The sequence below is a fragment of the Gossypium arboreum genome, chromosome 13 (assembly GCF_025698485.1).
Source record: "Gossypium arboreum isolate Shixiya-1 chromosome 13, ASM2569848v2, whole genome shotgun sequence".
NCBI lineage: Eukaryota > Viridiplantae > Streptophyta > Magnoliopsida > Malvales > Malvaceae > Gossypium > Gossypium arboreum.
The window spans coordinates 113,756,138-113,779,217 of record NC_069082.1 but is presented as its reverse complement, the minus strand read 5'-3'; the positions used below and the strand labels follow the sequence as shown (position 1 = coordinate 113,779,217).

General features: G+C 36.3%; 1 pseudogene; it reads right to left on the bottom strand.

Moving 5' to 3' along the window:
• LOC108462648 (probable bifunctional methylthioribulose-1-phosphate dehydratase/enolase-phosphatase E1) lies at nucleotides 1-16,094 on the bottom strand (annotated as a pseudogene).
• Between the last annotated feature and the right edge of the window lie 6,986 nt (nucleotides 16,095-23,080).

Genomic DNA, 23,080 nt, shown 5'->3' with positions numbered 1-23,080 from the left:
ATTCACAGGTGACAATCAATAAAGGGTTGCTAGAAGATCATGATTTATTGCATCCAAAAGTTCCTTATTACAAGTGCATGGAAGGCCGATATTATTACAGAAATACCAAACTTCTATCAGATCTCCAGGAAAGAGTTGATAGTCTTGAATCCATGGTTCTCTGGAAGAGGATTGTTTCCCGGCCGGATGGATATTACAACCTCCAAATTAACCTACCAAATGGATAAACATGAAAAACAGTAATTGATAAACAAAGGGTATGCAAGGATATGCAGAGTAAAATTTAGAATTGTTCTTATACTAATTTGTAACGGCTTAAGGTGTCGGGTTGTGATTCTAAAAGCAAAATAAGTCTTAAAACACGAGCCAAGAATCAACAGGGTTAGTGTTGAAGTTAGTTCCCATGCAGCCCATGCAGATTCAAGCACGTGAAAATTAATGCACTTATGTTATCCGGGTAAAGTATGTGCAAGAATTCATACACACAAGTTACCCGGGTAAAATACATGCAACTGAAGGGGTTGATGCTTCTTTTCTGTCTCAGTTACATTTTGTTACCGTTTAACTATGCTTTTGTAATCTAGTTCATTTTGAACTTAGTTTAGCTTACATTTGTTATAATTTGATGATGTAGGAGCTGATGACCAACTTTGCTTAAGTGTACAAGTTTTGTTTTGTAAGTTCCAATGTATTAGTGGTAGTTGGTATAGATTAGTTAACCACATGTTGATTTTGACAAGCAAAAAAGTTTGATTTATGTATTGGCGTTATGCCATTGTTCTTTGAGTATGAAAATCATCAGATTTTCTTCCATATGCTCCATTTTTTCTTTGCCTTCAAAAACTTTAAAGTTCTGTTCTTTATTCTTGACAGTAGCTAAAAGCTTGAACTTCAAGCATTTTTCCTTCATATTTTACCCGGGTATAATCGTTCTTCTTTGGTGCTCTGTTTGAAATTCTTACTTTACGGTTAAAGTGTGTTGAAACTCCAACAATTGGTATCTAGAGCCTAATTCTTAGTGGACCTGTAGAACCATGGCTTCATCAAGCTTCTCACCAGCTGCACCTCCAGTTTTCAATGGAGAAGGATATCACATTTGGGTAGTCAAGATGAGAACTTACCTCCAGGTATTTGATCTATGGGAGGTGGTTAACTCAGATGTTGAACCGAACCATTGAGAGCAAATCCAACGATGGCTCAAATGAAGCGATACTCGAAGAAAAAGTAAAAGCACAAGGCCATGTCATGCATTCGAACTGTGTTTCTGATGTAATTTTTACTAGAATCATGGCTTGTGAAACACCAAAACAAGCCTGGGATAAACTCAAGGAGGAGTTCCAAGGTACAGAGAGGACAAGGCAGCAGCAGCTCTTGAACCTAAGAAAGGATTTCGAAAATTTGAAGATAAAGGAAGAAGAAACTGTCAAGAAGTATTCTGACAAAATCATGGCTGTAGTTAACAGCATAAGGCTCCTTGGTGAGCAATTTGATGAGGCAAAGATTGTGGAGAAAGTGCTCTCTACCTTACCGGAGAGGTATGAAGCAAAAATATCCTCCTTAGAGGGTTCTAGGGACCTGACCAGTATCTCTTTAACAGAGCTGATCAATGCTCTGTATGCACAAGAGAAAAGGAGGGCCAGCAGATCGGAGGAGCACCAGGAGGGTGCTTTCCAAGCTAAGCCCAAAGCAGCCTCGAGCACCTCAGCCTATAAAGGCAAGAAGAACTGGAGAAACAGGCCTAAGACTGATACTGCAAGAGGAGGAGATCGACTCTGTAAATTTTGCAAAAGACCTGGTCATTCAGAGGCTAGATGCTGGTTCAGGCCAGATGCTGTGTGTCAACACTGCAAGAAGAAGGGCCATGTTGAAAGGGTCTGCAAAGAAAAAAGCAGACCTGGCCAAAACCAACCACAACACAAGAATGAAGAAGCTCGAGTGGCTGAAGATAGTAGTGACTATGAAGAGCAGGTCTTTGCTGTTTCATGCTCAGCTGGCCAGAAGAAAGGTACAAAAGGCTGGTTGTTGGACAGTGGTTGCACTAACCACATGTCACCTGATGCAAACATCTTTAAGACCTTGGATAGAAGCTGCAAGACCAAAGTGAAAGTTGGCAATGGATTGTTCATAAAAGCTGAAAGAAAAGGGGATGTGCTGATATGTACTTCAACAGGCAATAAAGTTATTCCAAATGTGTTGCTAGTGCCTGAGATTAACAGAAACCTTCTTAGCATTGCTCAATTGCTTGAGAAAGGTTATTCTGTTGTGTTCAAAGGTGAAGAATGTCAGATAACTGATCCAAATAGATCATGTCTCATGACAGTCACCATGAGTGACAAATGCTTTGAAGTCAACTGGTCAGGTGACTCACACTCAGCTCATGTTGCTTCAATAGAAGACACCAAGCTTTGGCATCAAAGACTTGGTCATGCCAACTTCAAATCCATGGCTCGGATGGTCAGCAAGGAAATGGTTGAAGACTTCACCAAAACAGTTCAGATTGAAGATGTTTGTGAAGTTTGTCAGATGGGAAAGCAAGCCAGGCTTCCATTTCCTGCAAACACCACCTGGAGAGCATCAAGCAAGCTGGAACTGGTGCACACTGATGTTTGTGGCCCCATGAGGACTGAATCACTAAGTGGCAACAGGTACTTTATTCTCTTCATTGATGACTGTACCAGATATTGCTGGATTTATTTTTTGAAGCATAAGTCTGAGGTTGTTCAAGTGTTTATGAAGTTCAAAGCTGCAGTGGAAATAGAAACAGGCTGCAAGATAAAGACCATTAGGTCAGATAATGGAACTGAATACACTTTAGCTTTGTTTCAATCTTTGTGCAAAGATGTTGGCATCAAACACCAGTTAACTAATATTTATACACCCCAGCAAAATGGGGTTAGTGAAAGGAAAAACAGGAGCTTGATGGATATGGTCAGATGCTTATTGTTTGAGAAAAATTTGCCCAAGACCATGTGGGCTGAAGCTGTCAACACTGCTGTCTACATTCAGAATAGGCTTCCAACCAAAGCACTTACTCACAAGACACCTTTTGAAGCCTGGTTCGGGTTCAAGCCATCATTGGCTCACATGAAAGTCTTTGGTTCCCTATGTTACAGCCAAGTACCAGCTGTAAAGAGGGACAAATGGTCCAAAAGAGCTGTTCCTGGTATTTTAGCCGGGTATAGTATGGTCATAAAGGGTTATAGGATTCTAGATCCTTTAACCAACAAAATCCAAGTGAGCAGAGATGTGGTGTTTGATGAGAAGGCTTATTGGAATTAGGAAAGAAATGAACCTGAAGCCATTCCTGAAGAACTTATGACAGATCAGTTTGAATCTGATCAAAACGATCCAGAGATGGATGTTGATGATGAGCCAGTCAGAGGTACAAGAACTTTGGCTGATGTTTATGAGAGAGCTCATGTTGCACAAGAAGAACCATGTAGTTTTGAAGAAGCTGAAGCTGATGAAGGCTGGAAACAGGCTATGGCTGATGAAATTGCCATGATTGAGAAGAACCAGACATGGGAATTGGTCCCTAGACCAGCCAAGAGGAAGGTTATTAGAGTAAAATGGGTCTATCGAGCCAAGCAAAATGCTGATGGGAGCTTAAACAAACTGAAGGCCAGGCTTGTAGTCAAAGGATTCAGCCAAAAATATGGCCTAGACTACCTGGAAACATTTGCACTAGTGGCCAGGCTAGACACCATAAGGTTGTTGATTGCCTTGGCAGCTCAGAAGCAGTGGAAAATCCACCAGCTTGATGTGAAGTCTGTATTTCTCAATGGCTTCCTTGAAGAAGAGATCTACATTGATCAGCCACAAGGCTTTGTTGTGTCTGGCAAAGAACAAATGGTGTACAGGCTTAAGAAGGCATTATATGGCCTGAAACAGGCTTCTAGAGCCTGGTATGCTTGAATTGACAGCTACTTGGTCAGTTTGGGATTTAACATAAGTGTTAGTGAGCCAACACTATATGTCAAGAAGAATGAAGCTGAAATACATCTTATTGTATCCCTCTATGTCGATGACCTTTTGGTGACTGGAGGAGATCAAGATATGTTGGTTGAATTCAAAGCCAAAATGATGGACACGTTTGAAATGTCTGACTTGGGGCTAATGACATACTTTTTGGGAATGGAGGTGCGCCAAACAGAAGGAAAAATCTTCTTGGGACAGAGAACATTTGCCTTGAAGGTTTTGTCCAAGTTCTCAATGCAAAATTGTAAGCCAACAAGCACTCCTATTGCTGTTGGAATGAAGCTGTCAAGCTAAAGAGATCATGAACCAGTCAATGAGTCTACTTACAGGAGCCTAGTTGGCTACTTGTTATATTTGATAGTAACTAGGCTAGATATCTTGTTTTCTGTGAGTATGTTATCAAGGTTTATGCATTGCTGTAATGCCCAGCACTTTCAAGCAGCAAAGAGAGTGCTAAGGTACATCAAAGGCACTCTTGACTATGGTGTGTTATTCAACAAAGCTGAAAGTTTGAAGTTGAAAGGCTATACTGATAGTGACTGGGCTGGTTCAAGTGACGATATGAAAAGCACCTCTAGATATGCTTTTACCCTTGACTCAACCATGTTTTGTTGGAGTTCAAGGAAACAATCGATGGTGGCTCAATCAGCAGCAGAAGCTGAATATGTTGCAGCTGCAAATGCTGTAAATCAAGCCATTTGGTTGAGAAAAATTCTAGCTGATCTTAAACTATATCAAAGGGAGGTAACAGAGATATTTTGTGATAACAAGTCTGCTGTTGCAATTGCAAAGGATCCTGTCTTCCATGGTAGAACGAAGCACTTCAGCATCAAGTTACATGTGATAAGGGAGATGGAACAAGCTCGAGAGGTGGAGCTGATTCATTGCAATTCAGAAGAACAGGTTGCTGATATTTTCACAAAGGGGCTAAGTACTTCAAGGTTTATTAAGTTAAGAAAAGAACTTGGAGTTTGCAGCATGAAAACTAAGGAGGAGTGTTGAAGTTAGTTCCCATGCAGCCCATGCAGATTCAAGCATGTGAAAATTAATGCACTTATGTTATCCGGGTAAAGTATGTGTAAGAATTCATACACACAAGTTACCCGGGTAAAATACATGCAACTGAAGGGGTTGATGCTTCTTTTTGTCTCAGTTACATTTTGTTACCGTTTAATTATGCTTTTGTAATCTAGTTCATTTTGAACTTAGTTTAGCTTACATTTGTTATAATTTGATGATGTAGGAGTTGATGACCAACTTTGCTTAAGTGTATAAGTTTTGTTTTGTAAGTTCCAATGTATTAGTGGTAGTTGGTATAGATTAGTTGACCACATGTTGATTTTGACAAGCAAAAAAGCTTGATTTATGTATTGGCATTATGCCATTGTTCTTTGAGTATGAAAATCATCAGATTTTCTTCCATATGCTTCATTTTTTCTTTGCCTTCAAAAACTTCTAAGTTCTATTCTTTATTCTTGACAGTAGCTAAAAGCTTGAACTTCAAGCATTTTTCCTTCATATTTTACCCGAGTATAATACGTTGCTGCTGGTGCTCTGTTTGAAATTCTTACTTTACCCGGTTAAAGTGTGTTGAAACTCCAACAGTTAGAATACGGACACCAGTAAAGAAAAAAAGATCAGTACACTACCTGTAGCTTTTGCAGCCGTGGCTTCTTGGTAGACATCGATCACAAATAGTATATCGGATGGCTTATCAACTCCCAATGACTCAGTGATTTCGACATAACTTTGTGTTTCTCTTTTATATATGCAAGCAAGGCAAGGTAAAATGGAGTGTCATTTTGAGTTAAAATTTAGTGATAAGCATAAAGCAAACAAAGTAAAAAGACTTACCCTACTGCGGTGTCGAAAAATCCGGATAAATACTTTCTCAAATCACCGTAGTTTGTATTTCCGAATATAAGCCTCTGAGCCAATCTGCTTATACTAGAATATATGTATACCTGGGATGAAAGAGGAAGCAAAGATAAGCTTTGAAAATTGAACTTTCTATAAGTAACCGAGAACTTAGCTGAGTAAGATCCTTTCCATAAACCAATCCCAATGATAAGGTTTCGATTTTTCCTCGTGGATATATATGATTTCTAGTAAAAAAGAGAAAATGGTAGTTGTATGCTAGGGGATGATACAGCTTCATGACAACACGATGGGACATGAACATACGTTAACTTGAGCTTTAGATCTAGACTAGGTCCGAGCGGACACCTATTCGGAAGCAAATGCACAGAAACATATTCAAAACATAGACCAAATATACCGTATCCAGAACTACATTCAGAAAATGAAATAGTAAAGGAGTAAAGGAAATTCATAACAATACCTTTATACCCAGTGCATGCCACTTTTCGAGAGCTTCTGGTACATCATCAAAAACTACTCCTTCAAGCTCATTACTCTTAAATCCAGTACGCCATATATGACCCTATTTAACTTCATATTAGTCTTTTCCCAAAGGTAAACTCTAAAAATGTATTATCTTTCGATTCATATGTTCTTACTTGCAGTTGCTTTAAGGCAGTAAATTTTCGATTAGCTTTTATCATTGCTTCGACATTAGCCACCAAAGAAACAATCACCTCCTCTTTTCCTGCATCTTCCGAGGGGATAGGTATAGCGCCAAGAACACCTTGCTTTAAGTCATCTTCAACCTGTGGAAAACATCTTATAGGCAGATAATTTAGAAGTCAATCAGGACTTCCTTGGTTGCTAATTTGTAAGATACACAATCTCACTACCTTAAACACAGAAAACGAGCTGAAGAAGTATCCTTAGATTCCTTTGGGTTTTCTAATTCTATACACATGCTTCAAACGCATGTCAAGTAAACAGATACTCTAGCAAAAAGCCCAGCTTTCACATATAAAATATTGATAACAGTAAACCAACATATGATTAATAATGATAATAGACAGTAATTTCATATATACTACAAAGGTTCCAATTGTTGAAATTAAAAAGGTTCTAAATTCACAGATAATGATGGTTCAAGAGTAATGCATTGTATCGCACAAACAACTAGTCCATTCTGTGTTTGTATTTCAGGTATATCACCTGAGTTCGAAGCATATAATTTTGGGGAAAGAAAATGAGTGTTGATTGAATTTTATTTAGGCATCAAGACAAAAGGTTGGCCAATCCTCATATATCTGACCATCAATTTGAATGGCTACTCAATTTTCTTCTTTAGGACAATACTCGGTATGCAGATAGCATCAGTAGGCAGTTCACTAGTAAAAAGCAATGATTTGTAGTTCACTGCTAGAGCTTAACCAAGGAAGCAGGCACATAATTTCTGGTCAGAAGCATTCTGTGATCCTAGTGAATGGGCCATACAATCTCAATTCTCTAAGAAGTAAAGTTCATATGGTCATTTGTGCCTAACTCTTAAAATTAATTCTTTAATATATTATAAGGTAATTGCCTTGAGGAAGCAAAGAAAACAATTTGTATCTGGATTTGCAACAGAAGATGATAAAAGGTCAAAAGATCCAAAGAAAAATCTTACTTGAGAACGTAACAACTTAATATCATCTTGAGTTTTAGCACTATTGTAAGTTACGGACAAATGCCTCCTAACATTGTCTCGGGCATAGGGAAAGAGAACATCTGTTAAGCTGTAGTTCCTTCGATGTCAAGCACAACGCAAAGCTGCAACGATAAAAAAGAAAATGTACAGTGAGAGAGCATTTGATAAATGAAAGTAACAATTTTATTGTTAAGTAATAAAACAGTCAAGAGTCTACAACAATGTTATCCCAAAATTAGCGATTTTTGTTAGAAGGGAAACACACATGTCTATAAAACCCAGAATTTGTCCGGTTTTACAGAAAATATGTGCTTACTGGATATAGCTAGAGTTTAAAATTCGAACCCACTGTCCCAGCCTTCGTAGCCACCCTTTTTATCATGCTATTGATGCTTGAAAATCCTTTAACATTCTGAATGGGGCTATGATCTGGAGTACACCAATCTAAGCCTGATGATGGAGTTTGATAGCGGCATCAAAGAGGTAATGATAACATTCAGCCTGAAATAGTATGTCATCGCTAAAGTAAGAAACACATGCGACCAACGCAACATGTAAGAATCTGTCTTACTGGGAAAGAGGTTCGGAGAAGCTAAAAAAGAAAGAAACTAAGATGCATATTCTGAAATTTCAAGTTTCACATACCTGAGTTTTAGCACTGATCCATGAGTCACCCCATACGTATATGTCATGATTGCGAACAAGCACAGCAGTTGTCTTAGGATACACTTCAATCTGAAAGTGAACTTCAATATAGTGAAGACAACATTGTCATTGGATAAAGTCAAGCATAACGAATGATTTAGCATATGCAAGATGAATTTCTAGTAAGCTTCAATTCAGAGACTGAAGAAAGGTTGTTGATAGCTATGTTGCTCTGACTTGGGGCAAAATATTCCGATCGGGGAAAAACTTACGCGAAACTCTTTTAAAAGTGAATTTATCATTATTACAAGACATGATTCCATTCAATGACTGTGGATAACCGATCCACCATCATGCATATCATATGCCTGAGATACGAACACTATAAGCACTCATTTTCTCGTAAAAACTTATCAAAGATCATGCTGAAAAGGAATATTATGTTTAAAAGGAAAGTAAATCACAAGAGCATACTATCCTAACAAATGCTATAACATCAAAAATAGGATCATTATCACCTCAGTAAATTCTAGATTACAATTTCAAAAAAAAACTCGATAAAATAAACTACTGGTTTGATTAAACAATGCCAAATAATAGTTTTCAAAAAAGCATACATAATAGTTGCCTTCATGAAAAGAGGAGCACAATCGGAGCACTTAGGAGGCTTATGAGGGTATGGCTTTGGCGAAGGCGAAGATATGATAGACCCATCTCCTGATAATACATAGACATCATCTGGGTGCATTCTTTCCTTTTGAACACCTATCAAAGTACCAAATCACAAGCCTGTAATTAAGCTATCCTCGAAACAACCTTCTAGTAATTGGCAAAGGAATAAACAAACATGCAGTTGAAGAAGAACGACAATATATGTAATAAAATACGAGTTCTATACGCAGCAAATGTCAACTGAACCGAGCATTATAATCCATAACCCTTTTAAAAGAGGACGTAAGAAAACATAACCAAACTCGTGTATGGGAGTAAAACCAACAATAAAAATAGCAAGGGCATCTCATACCAATGGAAAAGAAAACTTAGCTTGAAAGACACATAACATCTAACCAAAATGTTGGAAGTATAATAAAATAAATCAAATATTAATTTTTTATTATACACAAATAAACACAATACAAACTTTTTTTCTCTCTCTATACAAGCTACTTCTAGTTTTTCATTCTATAACTCACTAACACTTTTTTTTTCTCAAACTCACTAACATTTTCTAGCACTCACACATGAAAATACATATATATACATAGTTTACCACCTTAATGATTGCTTTATCCCTTAAGTATATCATAAATGATAATACTTATCAATTGTATAGGCCAATAAGCCAAGTTGCAAACTAATTTCTTAACAGCTTGCTATCCACGTTGCAAGCTAATTTCTTTGCCATGTAAAACTTTTAAAGCTGCTGCCATCATCCTTGACTTTTCATGAAATTTCCAGCTTGATAAGCTTTATCATTTCTAAAAGCCAATTTTGATAGAAATTCTTTAGTTGCAATTTTTTACTTTGAAAAAACGGTTTGTTTTCTAACACTCCCCCTCAAACCAAAAATTTCATTCCAAGCTTTTCTTTGAGTTTATGAAATATATCTACTTTCAATGGCTTCGTAAAAATGTCCGCCAATTGATCTTCTGTTCTGCAGTAAACTAACTCCACATTTTTTATTTTTCACTTGCTCTTAAATAAAATGATACTTTGTATCAATATGTTTGCTTTGACTATGAGACACTGGATTCTTTGCAAGAGATATTGTGGACTTGTTGTCAACATAAATTGTAATTGGACCTTCTTGTATAATAGATAATTCACCCAAAATATTCTTCAACCAAATTGCTTGACACGTACATGTTGCAACAGCCATGTATTCTGCTCCACATGTTGAAAGGGCTACTATTTGTTGCTTTTTCGATAACCATGAAAATGCTGTGGAACCAATACGGAATAAATATTTGGATGTGCTTTTGCGATCATCCAAGTCACCACCATAATCACTATCTGAATAACCAACCAATTTTGAACTCTGTGAGTGTGTATAAAATAAACTGTGATCCATCGTACCTTTGATGAATCTCAAAATTCTATTTGTTGCAATCAGGTGATCTTGTTTTGGCTTCTCCATGTATTTGCTAACTATTCCCACTGCGTACATGATGTCTAGCCACGTGATAGTCCAATACCTTAAACTTCTAATGATACTTTTAAACAACGTTTAATTTACTGGCTCTCTGAATGAATCAACACTTAATTTCATGCCTGAGTCTGCTGGCGTGGCTACTGGCTTGCAATCTTTTATATTGAATTTTCTTAAAATTTGTTCCGCATATTTCTTTTGAGACAAAAATGTGCCATCTTTCATTTTTTTTTACTTTGACTCTAAGAAACTATGACATTTCACCAATATCTGTCATTTCAAATTCTTTAGTCATAACTTTCTTAAAATCATCGAACATACCTAGATTGTTTCCTGTGAAAATTATATCATCCACATATAAGCACACGATCATGATGTCACCAACTTCATTTTTCTTCGTATATAAAGCATGCTCGTATGGGCTTTTCATGAACCCTTTTTTCTGAAAGTATTCATCTATTCTTGTGTTTCATGCTCTCAGAGCCTGCTTCAATCCATATAAAGCTTTCTTCAAACGATAAACTTTGTCTTCTTGTCCTTGTTTGCTATATCCAAGTGGTTGTTCAATGTAGACTTCTTCTTCCAGGTAGCCATTAAGGAATGCTGACTTCACGTCTATCTGATAAATTTTCCATTTATTTTGTGCTGCAATTGCCATGAGAAGCCTTATAGTATCAATTCCGGCGACTGGAGTAAATACTTCATCATAGTCTACGCCATATCTTTGCTTGTAGCCTTTTTCAACTAGTTTTGCTTTGTATTTCTCCACTTTTCCTTCTTTGTTGGTCTTCGTCTTGTACACCCATTTTACTCCAATTTGACAATATCCTTCTGGTAGACTGGTTGGCTCCCATATGTCATTTCTTCTTATTGTTGCAATTTCTTCATCCATTGCCTTCTTCCATCTGACATTTTTAATTGCATCTTCATATATTATTGGTTCACATTCTTTCATTAAACAGAATAATGAATAATTGAGTATTGTTTCTATAGATTCTGTAACCTCATAAATATCGTGTAAACTACGCATTCTTGCAGGTGCTTCCTCTGAGTTGCTGGTATTGCTGCTAGTTGGTAATGATGATGTTGTAGAAATTGTTGCAACAGGACTTGGAGGGGGGCTTTGCTCGCCGCCTTGTTCTTGATTAATAAACTCATCATCTTTGTCATCACTGAAAAATAATCCTTCAATTTTTTTCTCTTCTTCGCTTCATCTCCAATAATCAGCTTCATCGAATTCAATATCTTTTGAAATAATAACTTTCTTAGTGAGAGGGTTGTATAACCTATATACCTTGCTTCTCTTTTCATAACCAATGAAAATATATTTTACTTATTTATCGTCAAGCTTCTTTTCGTCTGGTCAGCAACATGAGCATATGCGATGCATCCAAAAATCTTGATATGTCCGACTCCTAGCTTTTGATTGCTCCAAGCTTCGTTTAGCGTCTTGTATTTCACATTTTTTATTAGACATCAGTTCAACAAATAAACAGCACATTGAACAGCTTCAGCCCAGAAAGTTCTTGGTAAATGCTTACCTTTAACCATACTTCTTGCCATATAAAGAGTAATGCAGTTCTTTCTTTCAGCAACTCTATTTTGTTGTGGCGTGTACGCAGTTGTCAACTGGTGAATAATTTCATGTTCCTTGCAGAAGCTTTCAAATAGCTTTGAAGTATACTCACCACTTCTATCAGTCTTGAGTATTTTAATGAAATATTCACTCTATTTTTTTACCATGGCTTTAAACTCGATAAACTTGTCAAATGCTTCTGATTTTGTTTTAAGAAGATATATCCAACTTTTTCTACTAAAATCATCAATAAAAGTAACATAGTACATGTTTCCAGCAAGTGATGGTATATTAAAAGGACCTGTTATGTTGGAGTGCATGATCTCCAATGGTCTCCTGGCTCGTCGAGTTTTTCCCGTTTCAAAACTCTGTCTGTGTTGTTTTCCTTTAATGCAGGCTTCACACAGTTGATCAGGAGGATTAATTTCTGACAACCCATTTACTATATTTTCTTTTGACAATAGCTTCGACCGGAAAATCCAAGATGCCCGAACCTTAAATGCCACAACCATGATTCATCTTTAATTGCATTCTTCATACATTTCACCTCTCCAGACTCAATGTTAATAGTAAATAGATGGTTATGCGTCATATCAACTTGGGCAATTAATTCACTGCTCTTATTTTTTAGGGCGAGCAAGGAATCCTTCATATATACTTCATATCCTTTTTCTAGAAGCTGTCCAAGGCTGATGATGTTGATTTTCAAAGCTGGTACGTAATAAACATCTGATATGAACTTCGTTTCTCCATTCTTTTGTGTAATAGTAACTTTGCATTTACTTTTAACCATGGCATGCGATTCATCTCCAAAAGTTACTTGTCCATGAATATTCTCATCCAACCTTGAAAATAAGTCTTTTTGGCTACACATGTGATTGCTGGCGCAATTATCAAGATACCAAATATTTTTTCTTGATTTTTTACTTTCTTTATAAGTGAGGAATACACTAGATTCCGCGTTTTTTTCTTCTTTAGCTGTTGTTACATGATTTCTCTCCTCTATCTTGGGATTTAATCTACACTCGTAACTATAATGGCCATATTTATTGCAATTATAACTTTGTAATTGAGATTTATTTCCTTGTTGAAATCTACATTTGCCTCGACCTTGGCCTAAAGCTCTTTGTCCATGACTTGATGTTTGATATTCTTCACTTGTTTGGACATTACCATATGATTGATTGCCTCGTCCACCTCTATTTTTGCCTCCATATCCTTCACAGTATCCTCCACGATTTCTTGTACCTTGTCTAAAGTTATCCCTAGCTCTACTTTCGTTCAAAGACAACTTGCTTTGCAAGACTTTGTCTGAATTTCCAGTATCATCATTTTGTTTCATTTTATGCTCATGGACTTAGAGGGAACCCACAAGTTCATCGATTGATATTTGTGATAAATCTTTTGACTCTTTAATGGCAACCACCACATAATCAAATTTGCGTGTCAATGACCACAAAATTTTTTCCATTACTCTGACATCATCAAGTGTTTCTCCAATCCTTTTCATTTCATTTACCACCGCTTTCACTCGAATGACATAATCATCAATGTTTTTTGAAGGTTTCATTTTTAACGTATCAAATTCAGCTCTAAGGGTTTGTAATCGTACCTTTTTGGCTTTTTTCGCTCCTTGAAGGGATTTTTGCAAAATTCCGCATGCTTCCTTTGATGTCTTCGCATCTAAAATTTTTTCAAAGGTTGATTCATCAACACCTAAAGAACGACACCCTTTTATCCTTTTTATGAGCTTCTTTCAATATTCTTTTTTCTTTATTTGTTAAAGCCGCTTCGATAGCTGCATTTTAGAGCTCGACATATCCTTCTTTGACAACGTCCCAACAATCTTGAGAACCAAGCAAAACCCTCATCTAGATGCTCCAGTTGCCATAATTTTCCTTTGTTAATTTCGAGATCTACGGTTGAATCGTGTTTGCCATTGTGACGTTAACATGAACCTAGCTCTGATACCACTTGTTGGAAACGTAATAAAATAAATCAAATACTAATTTTTTATTATACACAAATAAACACAATATAAACTCCCTTTTTTTTTTCTCTCCATACTAGTTGCTGCTAGTTTTTCATTTTATAACTCACAACACTCTTTGTTTTTTTCTCAAACTCACTAACATTTTCCAGCACTCACACATGAACTAAACATACATATATATATACATAGTTTATCACCTTAATGATTATTTATCCCTTAGGTATATCATAAATGATAATACTTATCCATTGTACAGGCCAATAAGCCAAGTTGCAAACCAATTTCTTGACAGCTTGCTATCCACCTTGTAAGCTAATTTCTTTGCCGTGTAAAACTTTTAAAGTTGTTGCCATCATCCTTGACTTTTCATGAAATTTCTAGCTTGATAAGCTTTATCATTTCTACAGGCCAATTTTGATAGAAATTCTTTAGCTGCAATTTTTTACTTTTAAAAATCGGTTTGTTTTCTAACACAAAAGCCATAAAAAATTTCTCTTTTTAAGTAGATTTACCATTGCCTTGCATTCCAAACATACAAATATATTATCATAAAGCAGCAACACCTAAGATATCAAACACTTAGATAAATATAAGAAAAGACAACTTAAAGCTTCAAAGAAATGCACCATAAGTAAAATGAACAATCAAAAAAAAAATTCCAACTAGATTAACAATAAACCATGTAGATGACATTCTGGATTATGGATTAAGAGTTTACTTGTAACAGTTTATTAGTTCCTTTGGATATATAAAATAATTAGTTATCTAAAAAAAAATTCAGATTAATACACAAACATTGAATTGAGCCCAAAAGCAAAATGGTGATATGCCAAAAAAGAACAATGAAATAAATAGTGAGCAAATACCATCAAAGACACCAAATTAATCACAATATATATATATAACTTTGAGCTTGAATAATAAAACCCAGGAACCAAAAAAATACGTAAAAATAAAGAATTCGGCTAAAATAACATTAACCCAAGATCAAAAATAGCCCAAAAGAAAAATGGCTTGTGAAATAAGTACCAGAAGGGGACATGGGGATGAGTTGTTGAGGCTTAGGGATACCACTACCATGGACTTTCATGATGATACTGCCACATGTTCCTGATACCTATCCAAGATTATAGAACTGTCGGCAAAGCTTTGATATCAAACATCATGTCTCCTTCACTGCTTTGCTCTCTAAATAAGCTTGTGAAACACTTCACATCTTCTACAATCCCTCATTTACTGCCATTGCTGTTGGTACAGCCATTGCAAAAAAACAAAGGCTTCCCCTTTATATATCACTAGAGTTAGCCTTTCTTGCTTTCTTTATTATCTTCAATATCTATTCAATATGGGACAAGACAAATTGTTGTTTTACATTTTTTGTTTTGATTTGGTTGAGACAAGAATGAATGTACCTGGACCTCACATTGGACTTAAGATTGAAGTTATACTTATTCACAATCTTGTGTTATATCTCTAGTTGTTACCTTTTGAGCTTTGACCATCACAAATGTCAAAGTTAAGATGTTGCTTTCCATTTTCATTCAATTTTTTTTACCAAACCTTTTTAACCATAGTTATTAACATATTAAATAAAAATTAAATTAGTCTTTTTTTAGAATTGAAAATAAATTTCAATATATTTTTATATAGTAAATATTTTTTTGTGAAATTAAAACAAGAACTATCTAATTACATAGAAATATTCTGAAAAGAAAAAATACCATTTGCTTTGATAGATTCTAGAAAAACTAGAACTGAAGTTGGATGGAGATCAAAAACTTAGTCTTCTTTCTTGACCAAAGCTAGTTTGGCTAAGCAATCCATAGCTTGATTTTGCTCTCTAGGTGTGTAATTTAAGAGCTATTGTTTTTTCTTGTGCCAAAATATATTGGATTCGTCTGATCAAGGCTAAATTTAATGTGGTGGAAACACTTCCGTGAATGGCTTTAATAACCTCCAAGCTATCAGATTAGATTATTACATTGTCGTGTCCTCTACATTGGATAAGCTTGAGGCCCTCCAAAATGCCCCAAAGTTTGGCATCAAAGATCGAACACTTCCCAAAGTATCGGTTATACCTAAAGATCCAACCTCCATTTTCAACGAGAATTATTCCCCCAGAAGCTGCATTTCCTGAATCCAATTGCACAACACTGTCGGTGATAATGAAGATCTGCTTTCTAGAATGTTGTTCTTCGATGGTCATGATGTTGCAACCAATTATTTCATCATTGAAGGCTAAAAAAAATTGTTTGGCCCAACTATATGAAGCTTTTACTATCTCACTTGGGCTCTAATTTTTTCCTTGAAAAATAAAAATATTATAATAAATGTTAACTTTATTACAAATTTATGAGTTTTTAATATATAGGGGTTAAATTGATCTAGTTAATAATAGAATGACTAATTTGATTTAGTCTCTATAATATAGGGACCTCTGAAGTACATTAAAAAAACTATGGGCAATTTACTAAAAAAAGCTCTTTTATATCATTATTTACCTAAATGGCCCGACTTTTTGATTATTTACCGAAAAGGGTCATTTTTTCCAAAAACGCGTCCACGTCAGCGCGAAGTCAGGGGACATGTCAGCAAAATGCTCCCTCAGGGAAGCGTTTTTCCCCCAACGGTCACATGATTGCTTGAACTCCAACGGTAAAAACAAAAACAAAAAAAAAACTATAAAAGGTCCCTCCCCTTTTTTATTTTTTCACACATTAGTCTTCTCACAATTCTCTCTAAATTCTCTCCAAATTCTCTCAAATTTCTCTTAATTTTTGTCAAAGCCTTCTCTAATTTTTGCAAAAGAAAGCTCTGTTCAAATTTTTTTGAATTAGTTTTATTTTTTAAATTACAAAAATATTCGATCGTGTTAGAAATGGCCGAAGAATTAATTCGTCTCAATACGAAACACATCTCCGTCGATCAAATGACAATGGTAAGTGATAAGTTTAATTATTTTTGAATAGTATTTAATTTTTTTTCATTTATGAAATTTTAATTAATATTTATTTTATAATTTTTTTATAACAGTCTGTAGATCGGGTGCTGCAATGTTATATCCGTAATATGTCTGGTCCTCCATCGCCGTTAATAAAGAATTACCTGCGGGAAGTAGGTTTTTGGCACGTGGCCACGATAGGCCGGGGGTGCAAGTTGGACCCTAAATTAATCAGTGCATTGATAGAGAGGTGGAGACCCGAGATGCACACTTTCCATCTTCCATACAAAGAGTGTATTATCACTTTGGAAGACGTGCAATTGCAATTGGGATTTTCGATCGATGGGTACACAATCACTGGGTCCGGTCAATCTGCTGATTGAGGGGCTGTATGTTACGAGCTTTTGGATGCTATTCCAGATAATATTAACGGAGATCGAATCGAGATGGTCTGGTTACGAGACATATTTTCGGAGTCGGATAATGATTCGACTAAATTAGAAAGAATACAATATACATTTTCGGAGCCGGGCATACATTCTTGAGATGATTGGAGGTTATTTGATGCCAGACTTGTCACGAGACCGCGTACATCTGAGATGGCTGCTGAAACTCTTGATTTTAAAGCAGCAAGTGAATTAAGTTGGGGGTCTTCCGTGTTAGTAACATTGTACCGGGAGATGTGCGAGGCGACGCAACCGAATAAAGCCAAAATCTGAGGATGCCTATCACTACGTCCTCGAGTGAACCACCCATATACATTCCCACTAATAACGAGGTAAATTTTATATTAGATTTTTCATTATTACGTAAATTTAAAATATAATTGTATGCTAAAAAATTATTTAATTAGGTGGAACCATTTGGCGAGTTATGTTGGAATAATTACATCTCTTGAAGATATATGGCTTCTATTAGACCAATGATCGGAAGCACAAGTAAGTATTAAATAAAATATATATATAAAAAATAAAATAGTCGTTTCGTATTTAGTATTTAGTATTTATTATTTAGTATTACCTATATAACTAATATTTTTATCATGTTCATATAGTTTCAATGGACACCATATGAGGATCCGGCAATTCGAGCAGTAATTACGGATAAATTTTTTCAAAATCTGAACATTTGGCATTTGAAGGTTCCATTGGTCAACTATGTTATCGTGGAGACGCACCAGTCAGATAGGGTATTGGGGCAATTTAAATTCTGACAACCGATTATTATGGAACCTGAAATGCTCGATGATGAGCACAAAGTCGACTTACGGTTATTGAATACAAATTGGCCGAGACACTAGTCAGAATATATCGAAATGTGGAAAAATCGATATGACTATATACCTACTCGAGAATTGGTCATCGTTTGTAAGTTAGCATGCGTGCCGAAATACATGTCATGGTTTAGGATCCATGGTAAGCCATATTTACTGTCGGAAGAGGAGAGGTGACGACAAATTCGTATGCAAAGGGAACGACGGGGCCCTTTAAATCCAAGAAGAAGGGATGATGATGCTGGCCCATCAGCGACGCCCACACAATCACGGGGCCCATCAACAATGCCCACACAGCCACCTGGCCCAACACTTCAACCGAAGACACCCATATCACAACCTTTTTAGATTGTGCCAAGTGCGTATCCTAACCCTTATATGTATCCTAACCTTTTTATATTTTCTTTTCCCAGTCCTATGGCATGTTGGAATGCATGGCTCGGTTTATCTTTGTTCCCAATTATTTCAAGTCAACCGCCAATCAATAGGCCACTGTCGCATGAGGAATCGCACGAGGCACCGTCGGGGAGCTCTTTTTTTTACTATTCCCCATCGCCTTATGGGATTCAAACACCTCCACCATGGGTGATGCAAACACCTCCGCATTCATTATTCTATCAAGGTGGGTCATCCTCCCAACACCCACAATCAGATCCCCTGCCGGAAAAACCACAATCCCCACCGGAGCAACCACAACCCTCGCCAGAAGCTAAACCAAGGAGGAATCCAGCGCGTAACCGTCGACGACCCAAATATGGCACTGATTTCGACAGACACCAACATTGATTTTTTTAATATATTTGTAGAAACTTTTTTTATATAGTTTCATATAATAAAATAAAAGTTGTTTTAATATTTTAATTGTACTTTACTTTTTTAATTTTATTAAAATAATTTTTTTAAATTAGGCAATATTTTTATTATTTTTATATTTAATTTTTATATAGTTTCAATTAATAAAATAAAAGTTATTTTTAATATTTTAATTGTACTTCACTTTTCTTAATTTTATTAAAATAAATGTTCTTTTAAATTAGTCAATATTTTTATTATATTTATTTTTATATAGTTATAATTAATAAAATAAAAGTTGTTTTAATATTTTAATTGAACTTTACTTTTTTAATTTTAATACAATAAATGTTCTTTTAAATTAGCTAATAATTTTATTAAAATAAATGTTTTTTTGAATACGGTAATATTTTTTATATTTTTAATAAAATATAAATAATGCAACATAATTTTATTACAACAACCATCAACTTTTCCGATTTGGACATGATCGAGTTATTTGGCCTGGGTTCCTACACCATCCGCACAACCTCTGTTGGTTCGTTGTTTCTTGGATATCCATATTGTTACGTATTCTAGTCGAGCAAGGTCGACCATTTGGTTTGCGACGCAATTCTCTATCCAGTAACAGCTTAAACGGAGCAAGCGATACAGATGGCCCCTTATGTTCATCTGGGATCGATGAGAATACGTGTTTCCACACGTTGTACATGTATTCTATTTTGTACACTTGGTCGACGTACGTCATGGGATCCAGACGGAGATTTTGACAAGCTGCAATTACATGAGCGCATGGATAACGTAATGTGTCATGCACCCCACAGTCGCATGTCCTATTTCTCAAGTGTACACGATATTGCCCGCCAATAATACCTTGGTTCGGTCTGTCAAACTCCGTTACACGAAACCATAGATTGTCGAGATCGTGACAAACTATGTGCATGGTGTTAGCTCATGCCTTTGCCTTGTTAATCTCTCGCAATACCTTCGCGCACCATACATGGCCTCCCTACATTTGGCCTTTATAACTCGCTGCTTGCTTTGGAAATAGTGCCGCTAAACGAAAATATGTCTCTCACACAACGGCTGTTATCGGAAAATGACGCATTCCTTTTAGAACAGAATTTATGCATTCAACCAGGTTTGAGGTCATATGACCATATTGAAGGCCGCCGTCGTATGCATGTATCCATTGTTCGAAAGGTATGTTATAAAGGTAGTTTGTGCCTTCTTCGTTAACTAAACACAAAACTGCTAACATCTCATAAAAATGGTCATTACTTATCTCATACCCTGCCAATATTAGTTGATAACGAAAATTACATACCACTCTTTCATTCAGAATAAATTGAATATTACAAACGAAATTATATTAATAGAGATTAAATACCCATGTTGGTCACTTATCGTCATTCAGTTGTAGATCGATATTACTTGTAGTAGTTGGACGCAACGTGCCTTAGGCAATACCGATGGTGTGTGCGATGCCATTGGCTTCCTTGTCGCTCAATTGCAGCTAGTGTTCCAGTGCCCCGATCCGATATAACGTATATATCAGGTTGGGGGCAGACATGCCTCCTTAACTTAGAAAGAAAAAAATCCCAGTCATCAACTGACTCCCTCGGTGTTATTGCAAACGTAATTAGAATGATTCTCCCACTGTCATCCTGTGCCACAGCCAGCAATAGCCGATAGGTATATCTACCATACATAAAGGTACCGTCAATTTGTAACAATGGCTTGCAGTATATAAATGCGTCCCGACATTGCTTAAAGCTCCAGAACAGACGCTTGAACACTTAGCATCCATGGAGCAATCGGTCGTTGTAGTACGTAATTGCAGTTTCAATGTCTGTTATGCAACCTGGGACATATCTCTCCAGCACCTGACACCACTGCCACACTTCATTATATGAAGCATCCCACCTACCATGCATCTTTTCCAACGCCTTCTGCTTAGCTATCCAAACCTTGCGGTAAGAGGCCGTGTACTTCAATTGGCTACGAATATTGACAATTAAGACCGGCACTGAAGTCTTCGGATCCGCCTTCACTATCGGTAATATTAAGCTAGCTAACATATTTGAATCCATCTTGGGATGATCTTGTGAAACACTTGTGAACGAAGTATGTTAAATAATGCAACATTACGTAATAACATTATTATTCAAAAACCCTAAACACCTACTATAATTTACCGCCAACGCATATATGTGGACCTTTATACTTTTTTATCTCCTACAAGCCTGTCATTTTCCTCAATGAGGCCATGATTTTCCATGAACATGTACCATCTTGCACTGCACACTTGGCCTCAAACTTACCGAATTTGGATTTAACCACGTTGTAGTTAACCCCGTTCATGATGCTATGTTGTTTCAATGCACCAAGAAAACTATTCTTATTGGAAAACTCCCTACCAACTTCCATTTCACCCGAATCTAATGACGAACTTGTACGGTCACGCCTTCTGTGTGGTAGATCTAGAAACTCCAATGCATCTTCTTGAGATAGATCGACATTATGCATATGGACTGAAGGCGAGTACACCCCAAGTTGCGGATCTTCTTCTTCTTCTTCATCTGAACCCCCTTCAACATATTCAGGTATGGTTGGAATAGGCTCTGGTTCAAAAAATAATCCAACTTTTGCACCATTTGGGCCGGACTCTCGAAGTGGATCCATATCGGACTCATCATCTGACCCACCATCATCTGCAACGAACAAAGTCCCATCGCTGGTGGATGTCGTAGGGAGTACATCATCCCTTCTTCTAGATGTTTCATACTGTCCCCAATCCGATGTGAATTGCCAACCACTAGAAGTTGATGTCATTCCCCATTACGTATTTCCAGTATCAAACATCGACCCACCGAGGTGCATGTCCCATCCACCAACGAAGTGTCGTGTAGGGGTTATGTATTCCATACTGTTACCAAACACGGGCGCTTCCGTGTTTTGCCACCCATTAACAGAGTGTCGAGCAGGGGTCGTGTATTCCTCTCGAACAACATTAGATGTTAAAGTCACAAATGTATCATTTTTCGATGAAAATTGTACATATAACTCAAGATAGGGTGATCCACTAGCAAGATGAGTCTGCACCATTGCCTCCCAGCTACGAGAACCTTTGATGTCAAATGAGTAATATCTCACGGGATCAACCGAAGTATAAAATCGATACTTAATATACAAAACTTTCATTGGCGTCATTCCGAAGATTTTACTCCTAATTCTTTTACGAAGTTCTGTCAAATCTATGTTTTGGTAAAAATCCAGTGGCATTGTGTTCTTCAATAAAAAAGCAACGCCATTCTCAGTGTCACGGACCTCGCCATCATAGTAAATAACAGCACTAATATGTTCATTCATCTTCTGTTTCTATTTTACTTTAGCCTCAATTTCTCTTGCTGTAACTTATACAACCTGAGAATGAAATTTGGCTCATTTATAGTCCAAGGCTTTTTCAGATACGACTGTAGTAAAAGAGCGTCCATGTAGGAGCTTTTTTCTGTAATTTTGCTGACAGTGCATCCTTCTTGAAACGTTTTTGACACTATTTGTTCAGAAACATCTTCTTAAAATTATTTTTTCAGATACTACTGTAGCAAAGAAAGTCCACATGAGAGTTTTTTTCCGTAATTTTGCTGACTGTGCATCCTTCTTGAAGCTTTTTTGACACTATTTGTTCAGAAACATCTTCTCAAAATTATTTTTTCAGATACTACTATAGTAAAAGAGCATCCACGTAAGAGCTTTTTTCCGTAATTAATAATTAATTTAATTAATAAAGCCTAAATCCTAATTTAATTGAATTTTTAATTTCATATTTAATTTAATTAATTAACCCTTAACTCTAATTTAATTAATTTTTCCCTTAAAAAATATTAAAACCCTAAATCCTAAAAACCATAAACCACTAAATCCTAACTTTAAACCAACCAAAAACCCTAACCTGAAAAAAAAGGGGCAAAACGCTCCCCCGAACTTCTCGTTGACATGCACGCGCTTTCGTGAAAAATGGCCATTTCCTGTAAATAATCAAAAAGTCAAGTCATTTTTATAAATAATGATATAAAAGGGTTTTTTTTAGTAAATTGCCCAAAAAAAACATATTAATGAAAAAGAAGGAAACTGGTCTTGGGTTATACCAATGTAAACCTGAATTTGGTCCATTATAACAGCC